The sequence below is a fragment of the Chiroxiphia lanceolata genome, chromosome 7 (genome assembly GCF_009829145.1).
Source record: "Chiroxiphia lanceolata isolate bChiLan1 chromosome 7, bChiLan1.pri, whole genome shotgun sequence".
Taxonomy (NCBI): Eukaryota; Metazoa; Chordata; class Aves; order Passeriformes; family Pipridae; genus Chiroxiphia; species Chiroxiphia lanceolata.
The window spans coordinates 1753229-1765924 of NC_045643.1; the positions used below are offsets into that span (position 1 = coordinate 1753229).

Below are 12696 nucleotides of genomic sequence, written 5' to 3' on the forward strand. Positions count from 1 at the left end.
GGATTCCCATCACAGCCAGGCAGCAGGAAAACCAGCTTCCCTTGGGATGTCTGCAAGGCCAGGGTTTAAAAGAGGTCGACACACGGAGATCAAGCTGGGATGGAATGGTCCCCAATGCAGACAGAGGGTTAAACACTCACCCTTCCCAAATCCCTGCTCCAGGGCCCTGCATTCCTCTGCTCAAACTGTCTGCAGGGCTTTTTTTTTTGCTCACTCTTTCCATGCCTGGTCATGTCCTGCATCCTGGATTTGGGGGATGTTTTACAGCTCCTGTGAATAGGCAGAGCAGGAGCTGGAGAGGCACCAGCTGCTCTGGCACCTCAGGGATGTCCCATGGCAGGGCAAGGGGCGCAATCATGGAATGGTTTGGAAGGACCTTAAAGACCTAAAGAGCTCTTTCCACTCCCCTGTCATGGGCAGGACACCCTCCACTAGCCCAGGCTGCTCCAAGCCCCGTCCAACCTGGCCTTGGACACTTCCAGGGATGGGGCAGCCACAGCTTCTCTGGGCAACCTGTGCCAGGGCCTCCCCACCCTCCCAGGGAAGGATTTCTTCCCAGTATCCAGCCTAACCCTTCCCTCTGCCAGTGTAAAGTCATTCCCCCTTGTCCTACCACTCCATGCCCTTGTAAAACACCTCCCTTTGCAGGTCCAAGAGCAGGGATACTCTGGAGGCCAGACCATCCCCTGGGGCCTGGGCTGAGTGATGTGTCCTGCCCAGCCCTGGTCCCTGGGGTGGAGCTGCGACCTTGTTCCACGGCTCCCGTCGGGCGCTGCCAGACCCAGATGGGCCGTCTGGCTAATTGAGTTAATTAAAGCATTTTTCAGCAGTGATTAACTTTCAGGAGGCTGCTCCAGCTCTCTCCAGGGAGCAGGGGCCACAGAGCAGTAGGAGAGCCGGGAAAAATGACTTGGAAGCACTTCCCAATTTCTCAGCAGCATGTGCTGACTCAGAGCAACTCGCAGTCAAAAAATCCCCAAACCTCAGAACTTCATCTGTTTTACAGGACAGAATGCGTGTGGAGAAGACCCAGGCAGTGGATGGATGCATGGGAGGAGACCCACCAGGCTGATGGCCCAATCCCAGAGCATCCTTCCCAGGCAGAAGTGATGAGCTCTGGAAGTCCAGCGGCGCTGCCCGGCACCCTCGGGATGATAAGCTGGTCAAGGCCAGTGCTGGCTCTGTTCTGCTGACGAGGTAATTGCCCTCTCCCAGGGACAGTAAACACTTTGTGTCCAGAGATAACTATGGAAAACACTTCCAAAGACCCAGAAAAAGGCTTGTTTTGTGGCCTCGCCCCCCAACAAAGACGTTGGCTGCTGGAAAGGAGATGCATCCCAGGAAGCTGGTATCAAAAAAAAAGGAACAAAGCATCCCAAAAATAACCCACCCAGTCACTGGAGACTCTGTCTTCTTCCCCTTTCCAAAAAAAAAAACCTACTTGTCCTTCTCTGCCCAGTCAAACACGGGATGAACCCCCACAGAGGTTCCACTCGTGTGGAGGCTGCTCCGATAAAGCTGCAGCCAGCAGCATCCACAGGTATGGAGCGGCCAAGAAAAACTTTGGGATGCGCCCCCCATCTCCTCCTCCTTTTCGGGGATTCACCCCCCATCTCCTCCTCCTTTTTGATGGGATGTACTCACACATTTCCTCCTTTTGAGGGATGCGCCCATCCATCCCATCATCCTTTTTTTTGCTGCATGCACTCGTGCACCTCCTCTTTTTTCTGGGATGCACCCCCCCATCTCCTCCTTTTTGCAGGATGCACTCCCTATCTCCTCCTTTTGCAGGATGCACTCCCCATGTCTTTCTTTTTCTGGGATGCACTCTCATCTCCTCCTCCTTTTTTCACAGGATACACTCAGGGATGAACCCACAAATGTCCTCCTCCTTTTCCAAGATGCACTCACGCATCTCCTCTTTCATTTTTCCTACCCCCAAAAACCTTATCCATTGCAAGGACCAGTTGCTCTCAGGCCATGTGCACTGGGAATTATTCCTTAGGGTCTCCAACAGCTCAGTTTGCCCCCAAGGCTCAGCCACACACCCCAAAAGCCCCACTAACGCTGGTTTATCTGAGCAAGAGGGGATTTAAGCGCGGAGGGACTTGGGAGAGAGCAAGGAGCAAGCAACTCCCAAGGCTGGCTTTCCACGCAGGCTGCCGGCTGGGAAACGCTTCCCAGAGCAACCCCACCCCGGGAGAGCTAATCTGATGGCAGGTTTTCAATGCAGCAGCCAGGATGCAGGAGGGGCTGGAGCGGGAGGGAGGCTGCAGAGGGGGGAAAGAAAGCAAGGAAATGCCACAGAGGTGAGGAGGCTTTTTCTGGCCGGGCCACGGCTTGTTTTGTTTCCCTGCCTCCAGCTCACTGCCATTTTCCAGGAAGCTGGAGCAGCTACAAAAAACTAAGGAGTTTGTTTAATTATAGCTGTGGTGGCGTTTGTGCCGAGGGACCCGGCGCCGCTCTGGGAACGGATGGGAGCGAAGCCCACGGCACAGCAGCAGGAATAACGCAAGAATTCCAGACTTTACAGCTCCCACAGCGATGCAACCCGAGCTCAAACGTTGGTTTTACTCCCAAAGGCTTGGGAGACTTTAGTCTGAACTCCCTGTGTGACCAAATTCCTGCTCCTTTTGCTCCCTTCCTCCTCCTGGTGGAGGTGTCGCCTGGATGGACAACGCGAGCACCTCCCACCGCGCCCAGCGAACTGATGGATGCTCCAGCCAAGAACCCACCCGTGGACTCATTCCAAATTCACAGGATAATTTAGGTTGGAAAAGCCCTTTAAGATCACTGACTCCAGCAGCAGTGACCATCAAACGCCTCCTGCCTTGCTCTCCTCCACTGACCCAGCCGGTGACGCCCCATTGTCCAGCTCCAAAGAGCCTTTTTTCCCTGTTCCTAAGGAAACAGGCAGCGTTGTTCAAACAAGGCCACACACCAGGCAAACCCCTCCCCCTAAATACAACCTAAAGCACTTTATACAGATGACCTAAAGCACTTCATCCAGGCACAACAGGAGAAGGCAGCTGCTGGATTTACCCCCGGAGAGAGGGAAGCAACAGCTTTGCCCGGAGCTCCTTTGGAGCACGGGATGAGCAACCCACCCCCACGACTCCACACTACAGCCACGATGCTCTGCTGGGTCAAAGGTTTCTGGAGTCAGAGAGAAAACATCTGGGTTTGCTTCGTGGCACTGATTTCCCTCTTGAAAATGATGGGATGGTCCCCAGGGTAATCCTCCCGTGGGGCAGGAGAGGGGGCAGAGGGAACAACTTCAGAGAATGCAGAGCACTGGGAAAAGGAAAGGCTTTCACATTATTATTACTGTTATTACTGTTATTGTTATTATTATGTACAGCTTTCCCCATCATTTACCAGGGCTGCAAACCAGATGTGCATCAGCATCCCTTCAATTTACATCAAAGCACCCAGATGAGGAAGAATCAGAGAATGCCAAACTGGTTTGGGTTGGAAGGACCTTAAAGCCCATCCCATTCCACCCCCTGCCATGGGCAGGGACACTTTCCACTAGCCCAGGTTGCTCCATCCTGGCCTTGGACACTTCCAGGGATGAGGCAGCCACAGCTTCTCTGGGCAACCTGTGCCAGGGCCTCCCCAGCCTTCCCAGGGGAGGCCCTGGCACAGATTTTCCAGAGAAGCTGTGGCTGCCCCATCCCTGGAAGTGTCCAAGGCCAGGTTGGACGGGGCTTGGAGCAGCCTGGGTTAGTGGAAGGTGTCCCTGCCCATGGCAGGGGGTGGAATGGGATGGGCTTTAAGGTCTTTTCCAACCCAAACCAGTCTGGGATTCTCTGATGATCTTGTCAAGAGGATATGGGATGTACCACCTTCTCACTGCTGGATCTGGAGCAACCTCTCTCCTGGCAGAGCGGGAACACCCACTCCCATAGGAACAGCCAGGAATATTTAGCCCCAGGACTTGCAATTGGTTTTGTTCCCTGGGTAATGAGAGCTGCTCCCAGCAGTTGATATGCCAGCTTGGAATGACAGCCTCCCGGCACAAAAATAAACCCTGGGACAAACCGACATGGAATCACAGGGTCAAAAATAGAAATATCTCCTGGGGTGGGGGGGAACTGGTCAAGGGGTTCCTAACAGAGGAGCAGCAGGTTGGCCACAAAAAAACCGGGATTAAAGACGGTACCTGGTGTTTGTGGGAGGAGTGATTCCTTCCAAAAACACACAACCCACCCAAAATGCCAACTTTGTCAGCAGAGGAAAAATAAAGTGAATCCAAGGACAGGATGAAAGAGTCAAAAACTGACTTTACTCTGGGAACACCTGGACCTGCAGCCCCTCCCAGGCAGTAAAGGGATTTCACGTGCTGCTTCATTTCCATGTTGCTGTGAGACATCCACACACATCCCTTTCCATCCTCCCACGCTTTCCTTTACGAGCCCACAGGAACAGAAATCCACAGAAATCACTACAGAAATCCATGGAAATCACTCCAACCCCAAGGAGCACAGGAGAAATTAAGGACCCCAGGCTGCAAGGAGGACCACGGGAGGGGGTTGATGCCACAGGTATCCTCAAAAACGCTCCTTCAGCGTGGATAGCTGTGGTGTTAATGGAACTGGGACATCACTCGAGCACTAAAAACCAGCTCTGAGCTGCTAGGAGCGAGTCTCTCCACTTTGCTGGGGAAGCCAAGGAAAGGGACTTGTCAGGACATGCATGTGCCCACTGCAGGACCTGCTCCCATCAGCAGGTCCTGCAAGTGCTTTATGCTTTTTCCTTCCTAAAAAACAAACGTTATTTATGGCCACAAAGGGAGTTCAGGCTGCGGGTCGCAGTTTGGAGTCTAACGAACCTGCAGCCCCACAGTGAAGCAGCAAAGCTGCCCTGGGTGTCTCAAAACCACCCTGCAGCTCCTTTAGGGAGAAGAATCAATCCCATCACCTCCCCCAGGAGCAACCTCCCCCGCTGCTCCTCATGGTTCTTCCTGCCCCTCCAGCCTTCGCTTCCAAGTCACGTCCGCGGCGGGCGGCGGGTTTTCCCCGTGCCAGCACTGAGGGATCCACGTGCTCCTTGCCCCAGCCAAGGCTGGCACGGTGCTTCCAACGTCCCCAAACAATGCCAGCCCTGTGCCCAGACACTGGCAGGGTTAATGCGAGGATTGTTTGCAAGAAGGGAGCAAAAGCAGAGCATCCTCCGCTCACTCCAACGGCACCGCTCAGGCCCCGCCGGGAACCACAGGGGGACACGTTTTGTGCTTTTCAACCTGAAATCTCACCCCGCAAATTTTAGGGAGCAGATTGGATGGGTCCTCAGCTGGGGCTGACAGTGGAGATGCCTCCTGTGTGCCCTTGTCCAGAGGGAAGGGCTCTCAATAAACATTGCTCTCAATAAACACATTGCTCTCAATAAACACCTTGTTGCAGCCATCGGAGATGGGTTGGAAGGTATCTTAAAGCTCATCTCATTCCACCCCCTGCCACAGGTAGGGACACCTCCCACTAGCCCAGGCTGCTGCAAGCTCTGTCCAATCTGGCCTTGGACACTTCCAGGGATGGGGCAGCCACAGCTTCTCTGGGCAACCTGGGCCAGGGCCTCCCCACCCTCACAGACAACAATTCCTTCCCATCTAACCCTGCCCTCTGGCACTGGGAAGCCATTCCCCATTGTCCTGTCCCTCCAGGTCCTTGTCCAAAGTCCCTCTCCAGCTCTCCTGGAGCCCCTTTAGGCCCTGGAAGGGGCTCTCAGGTCTCCCTGGAGCCTTCTCCTCTCCAGCTGAACACCCCCAGCTCTCCCAGCCTGGCTCCAGAACAGAGTGGCTCCTATTAATATATCCCAGTTAAAAAGCATAAATATATTTTCCAGTGGGTTGATCCCCAGGGCAGCGGTGCCAGAGCTAAAGGAGTGTTTGGACAACACCCTCAGGGACAGGGTGGGATTGTTGGGGTGTCCTGGGCAGGGCCAGGAGTTGGACTCGATGGTCCTGGTGGGGCCCTGCCAACTCAAGGAGATTCTGTGACTCTATGGAAACCCATCCCATGTCCTTACCACGTCCTGGGGAGCCTCCTGGGCAGCCTGCAAAGCTCAGGTGTTTTCTGGATGAATTTTGGGAAGGAGACAAAAGTCAGGTGCCAAACCTAAGGCTGAGTGACTCCCAGTTGAGATGATTTGCATTCATCCCATTCCAGCTGCCATCAGAAATCCACCCACCGAGCCAGGAGGCGACACAACCTTCAGACCACTTGAAAACAAGAAGACTGAGTAGGATGCAAATTCCCCTCCATGTCCTGACCTCTCCTCCAGCTGCCACCTCCCTTCCCAGCCCCAGCAAAAGCTCCTTGCTGGATTTAAATGTGTTTCCCATTAAAAAAAAAAAACAACACAACAAACCCACACACGGTGCCTAAACCACCTCCTTAACATCCACACAAGCTCTTCTGAACAGCCCCACCAGGCTAAAATAAATATTTTAGCTTCTCAAACAGTTTTCCTCTCATTAAAATGAAAACATAATTAGGATGTCAAGCAGCGGCTGCAATCACTCGGCGCTGCTCCGGCTTCGCTTGATTAAGAGCAACGAAGCTGCTATTTTTGAAAAGGACACTCCCTTCCACGGCCTGACCAGGGTTATTTTGGAAAGATAGATAGATAGATAGATAGATAGATATGGAAAGCTGGAATCTTTGCTGGCAAAAAAAATCCCCAGCCCGGAGGGGACACGGAGAGGCTGCGGGTCTCTGGGATGGGGGATCAAGAAGCACAGTGGGAATCCTCTTGGGAGTGCCCAAGGGGGGGGAAGAGCACAGAGACCCTGGAAAGGGTGAGGGAATCACAGAATCATGGATGGTTTGGGATGGAAAGGACCTTAAAGCTCGTCTCGTGCCATAGGCAGGGACACCTCCCACTAGCCCAGCTTGGACACTTCCAGGGATGGGGCAGCCACAGCTTCTCTGGGCAACCTGCTCCAGAGAAAAGGAGAAAAGAGGGAAAAAGCAGAAAAGGAGAGAAAAGCTGCTCCCAGAGACACTGCATGAGGGCACCTATGCGGGGTCTGGTACCGACGCTGCTGCATGGGAGCGAGAGCCAGGAGGAGGTGTAAACATTCCCAGGATCCCAGAGCTATTTAGGTTGGAAAAGCCCTCTAAGGTCATCAAGTCCAAGCATTAACCCAACTGCCAAGCCTAACACTAAGCCCTGTCAGAGCTACAAGCCATCCCAGGAAGATGCTATTCTCATTATCAAGGATTTTTTTTAAGGACATGTAAGCATCCCATTGCTGCAGTTATGCCTAAAGAAATCAAGGATAAATCCTTATTCCAGACATTTCAGCATCTAGACACAGGTGTCAACACCACACCCCCCCTCAAATCCAACTCCCGCCCAAGCTGCTGCTCTGCTCAGCATAACTTCATTATTAAGTTGTATTTTATATACGTTAATTAACAGCCATAACTTAATTAATGCAAATCTCAGGGAGCGTTAGCCAGGAAGGACAGGCTGGGGGGGGCAGTGGTGGGCATTCCCAATGCTTCCTCAGCACTTCCCTGCCAGAGCACAGTAATTTCCATGCACCTGATCCCACATCCCGTGAGTCCTCTGGATTTGGGGCTTCGAGGCCACGTGGTTTAACGAGGGCAGAAACACAAAACCACGCCCTGGTCACCACCATCCCCTCCTGTACCAAAGTCACTCCGAGCGTGAGCTATTCCTTAACAGCCACGGATCCCAAAACACCCAAATGGGTATCCCAGCACCTGAGCCCGAGGCTGCAGCACATTCCTGCCTCCCTATAACACACTTGCACGACTCCACCTCTCCCACTGATCACCATCCCAAACCAAACCCTGCGCGGCATCCTTTGCTCCCAAAACGTCCCCTCTGGCAGCAGCAAGGAGCAAAGAGGTCAGTGATTTGTGACATCAGTGAGCCCCAGCTGGGAAAATCCTCCTGGAAAATAAATGCTGGGCACAGCTGGTGGAATGCTGTTCAAAACAACCCCAAACTGCCCGGGGAACATCCCACCGTGACCGACAGGAAGCACCGGGAAGCGCGGCGGGGTTGTCCCGGGAGCGCTCCCAGTCACACCAGCTGGCCGGGGCTCCTCACGGGGTGCTGGGGTGACAACCTGGTCCCCATTGTCCCCATCCCCTCCTGGCAGTGCCAGCAGACCCTGGAGGACAACAGGGAGGCACTACTGGTGTGCACGCGGGGGGTAGCAACACCTGCCTTGGGGTGGTGACACTCGGGAGCCATCACAGCCACAGTTTGCTAACACGTGGAGTTGCACACACTTGAGGGCGTTGCACACACACAGCAGATTCTCACACGTGTCACACTTACACAGGTCATGCACTCCCTCCATGGCACCACCCTGGGCATGGGCACACACACGGGACACAGCCACACTTACACACCCATCACATCACACACAGGACACAGCCACACTTACACACCCATCACATCACACACACAGAACACTCACACACTCACCACATCACACACACACACACAGAACACTCAGTCATGTACCAGGTACACTGAGGACACACAACAAACACACAACGCAGTCAGATACACAGAGGACACACTATACGGTCACACTCGTACACAGAGGACGCATGGCATAGTCACAGTCAGACAAACACAGCCACATACACACAGTCACACACAGGGCACATAAACACCCAGAGACACACAGGACACTGACACACACAACTACAGACACAGTCACACACACACAGCCAGAGTCGCATGCACCAATCACTCACACACACAAACACACAGGGCACTTACACACACACAGCCACAGTCACACACACACAGCCACACGTACACTCTTAAACATACAGTCACACACAGAGCACACACACTCAGTCATACACACACACAGAGACACACAAACACACAGACACAGACACTTGCAGTCACACACACACAAGAGACACACAAACACACAGACACACACACTTGCAGTCACACACACACAAGAGACACACAAACACACAGACACACACACTTGCAGTCACACACACACAAGAGACACACAAACACAGACACACACACACACACACACTTGCAGTCACACGCAGTCACACACACATACCCAGAGACACACAAACACACTTAGAGACACACGCACACAGCCACACGGTCACACAGCCACAGTCATGCACACGTTTAGAGACACACACAGCCATCAGACACACACACCTGCAGACACACGGACACACGCACCCCCTGGCTGACACACGGACCCTCTCGCAGACCCCCGCTCCGTCCCGCGCCGCCTCCCCGCTCCGTCCCCGCCGCGGGCTGAGCTCGGACCCGGCACCGCCCGCCCGGCGCCGCCGACACAAACTTTTCCCCGGCGGCAGCGGGAGCCCCCGGGAGCCGCTCCCGCCCCCGTGCCCGCGGTGCCCCCAGCGCCGGCCGGCCCCGGCTCTCACCTGCGCCCGCTCCAGCACCGGGACGGGGCTCGGGATCGGGACGGGGCTCTGGATCGGGACGCAGCTCGGGATCGGGACGGGGCTCGGCTCCAGCCCCACCGCGCTCCCGCCGGGCACGCGCCGCGCGCGCCCGCCCGCCTGACGTCACGGGGCGGGGCCGGGGCGGGGCCGCGGGCACAGGGGCGGGAACAATGGGGGGAAATTGGGAGGGGAAGGGGGAATAACACGGGTGTGAGTGGTGATTGTATGTAAAACATGGGTGTGAGGGGACTGCGTGTAACACACGGGTGTTGGGGGGGGGTGTAACACACGGGTGTGAGAGGGGTGTGTGTAACACACGGGTGTTGGGGTATGTGTGTAACACACGGGTGTTGGGGTATGTGTGTAACACACGGGTGTTGGGGTGTGTGTGTAACACACGGGTGTGAGAGGGGTGTGTGTAACACACGGGTGTTGGGGTGTGTGTGTAACACACGGGTGTGAGAGAGGTGTGTGTAACACACGGGTGTTGGGGGGTGTGTGTAACACACGGGTGTTGGGGGGTGTGTGTAACACACGGGTGTTGGGGGGTGTAACACACGGGCGTGAGGGGTGTGTGTGTAACACACGGGTGTGAGAGGGGTGTGTGTAACACATGGGTGTTGGGGGGGGTGTATAACACACGGGTGTGAGAGGGGTGTGTGTAACACACGGGTGTTGGGGTGTGTGTGTAACACACGGGTGTGAGAGGGGTGTGTGTAACACACGGGTGTGAGAGGGGTGTGTGTGTAACACACGGGTGTGAGAGGGGTGTGTGTAACACACGGGTGTTGGGGGGGGTGTGTAACACACGGGTGTGAGAGGGGTGTGTGTAACACACGGGTGTTGGGGGGGGTGTGTAACACACGGGTGTGAGAGGGGTGTGTGTAACACGGGTGTTGGGTGTGTGTGTGTAATGCGGGTGTAAGGGATGTGTGTGTAACGTGGGTATGAGGGGTGTGTGTAAAACACGTTTTAAGGGAGCCTGTGTGTGTAAAGCACAGGAATTCCTGCAAGTGGGAAGAAAGGAGGAGGAAACCCCCCCCTCAATTCTTATGTTAACCACGGTTTGGGAGCAACTTCAAAGCTTCCCGGGGCACCCAGGGCCAACAAAACGCTTTGTGCTCCTTCAAACCCCGTGGATTAAGGGAGCATCCCACCCCGCAGCTGGCTGGGATGCGAGGTTAGGAACTGGGATACCAGGAACATCAGCTGGGTCAGGGGTGGATGTGACCCGCAGGCAGAGCTGGTGACCACCGATGCCACCACGGTGCCAATTCCTGAGGAAGCACCCCTTGGAAAAGCAGCTGAGCGAGAAATATCGGAGCAGAAGGGTCCAGGCTCCACGAGCCGCTGCTCTTCCCACCCTCTCTTTGTTTTTTCCTGGGTTTAATCGGGAGCTGACGATTATATTTCCTCTTCCCGGTGTTGGCTCCTCCTGTGCCCAGCGTGGCACAAGGAGTCAGGGTTTTGGCCGGTGTGTGACAAAAGCGGGGTGGCAACGGGGTGGCTGCGAGTCCTTGAATGGCCAGACCCCATCCCGGGGGTCAGCCGGGGCTTCCCGGCCTCATCCAACCCTTTTCCCGGCTTCCCAGAACAAAACGAGCCACATAGAAGCACTTCAAAGCGCCCTTGGGAACTCTTTTCCGTGGTGTTATTTTGGGACCTTTGGGGTTTGTCAAAGGTGAGCTCCCTGCAGCCGGGCAACCCAGTTCTCTGATTGCAGTGGGGCTTTTTCATCCTGTTATGCCGGTGGAAAACACTGGGATGGCACCCAGGATGCAGCTGGGCTGGGTGCTGCTCCCATCCTGGGGCATCCAAGGTGCTCCTGTCCCTCTGATTCTGCAGGTGTTGTGCAAAAGTCTGATTAAAATCATTATTTGAGCTGCTGGTTTATTCCTGTCTTCCATCCCTAATGTGATTATTTCCCATCTTTTGGATACTGTGAATCCAACATGACTTATACCTTGTTCTGGATCATCCCAGGAGGAGGTGTCCATGCATTTGGAGTTCCAGCTCAGCAGCTGGGGGTAAAAACACGTCTCCAAGTGGGAAAACCGAACTGGAACTCCCTTAAAAAGCAGCAATTGGTGCATGATGGCCTCTGCCCATCCTGGGAGCAGCTTTCCTAGCACTGCTGCTGAGCCTGGGATGGAGGGATAAGCATTCCATCCACATCCATCCCCCTCTCTGTTTTACAGGTGTTTTGAAATGTCCAGGAGCAGCTCAGAGCAAGAAGGGGGGACTTGGTTGCAGCTGGTTGTATGTGACACAAAATCCATGGCATGGACCAAAGTCCATGGCACAGCCCAAAATCCATGGCTATGGAAGAGGGCGCTCCCACAGCATCCTTCCAGTGGGTGCTGGAGTGGGGTAACCCCAGGTTCCTGCTTCCCTGCCCTGCTCCCGCCTCCAGCTGCCTCCTGCTGCCACATTCCCTCTGCTCCTGCTGCAATAGAGCCGGGCAAAGCCATCCATCCCACCTCTGGATGGGTGCCACTCCTGCTTCCCATGCCAGGAAGTGATACCGGTGAGCAATTAAATCCGGACAGAATTCCCCAACGTCCTCAGGCTTTTATACCATTCTGGGAATTCATCTTGCAGGAATTCCATGGTAAAGTTAATTTCTCCCTCTGTTCCCCTGAAGTGTTTCTCAAGCACAAAACTGGGTGTCTCTCTTTGCCTAAATAGCGCTTAGGAAAAGGACTGCTCTGGGATGACATTCCTGTGGCTCAGGTACATGAATGTAGCTGGCTTTTTTTGGGAAGAGAAAAGCTCCTTTTTGCCTCTGAAATTGCAGACAGGAGCTGGAAATCTGCTCTGAGGGGTCCAATGAGCCCAAACCCAGGGACACCAAAGCTCTCGCCAGGGCTGAAGCTCAGGGGGATCATGGAATCATGGAATCCCAGACTGGTTTGGCTTGGATCTTAAACACCGTCTTGTTCCAACCCCGTGCCAGGGGCAGGGATGCTCCTGTAGGTGCTGCCATGGCTCAACCACTAGTGCTAACACTTGGGAATGTTCCCAAACCTAAGCCTAAAAAAACCTACTTCCACATGGAATATGAGAAAACCCTGGCCCTCCCTGGTGGGAGTTTGTTGGGTTTGTTGCAACCTGTTGCTACACGCTGGAGGGAGCGCTTTTTCCATGATCCTCCACTTTTGGTGGGAATCCAGCAAATCCCTTTGCCCGTATCATGCTATAGATTGTTTTCCAGAGCTCGGGAAGCTGCCAAGGTGCGTTTAATAAAGCT

The 12696-nt window shown here is 54.5% G+C and overlaps 1 protein-coding gene across 2 annotated transcripts in view; it reads right to left on the minus strand.

Annotated features, from left to right (window-relative positions):
* SH3BP4 (SH3 domain binding protein 4) overlaps positions 1–9571 on the minus strand; it is a 31971-nt gene extending 22400 nt beyond the window's left edge. Inside the window, exon 1 of one of the 2 annotated variants that reach the window (XM_032693846.1) lies at positions 9426–9571. The gene's annotated coding sequence lies outside the window, so the exon portion shown is untranslated. Of the gene's footprint in view, positions 1–1064; positions 1406–9425 lie in introns of those variants that run through there. The other variant, XM_032693847.1, reaches the window with a different exon arrangement.
* Between the last annotated feature and the right edge of the window lie 3125 nt (positions 9572–12696).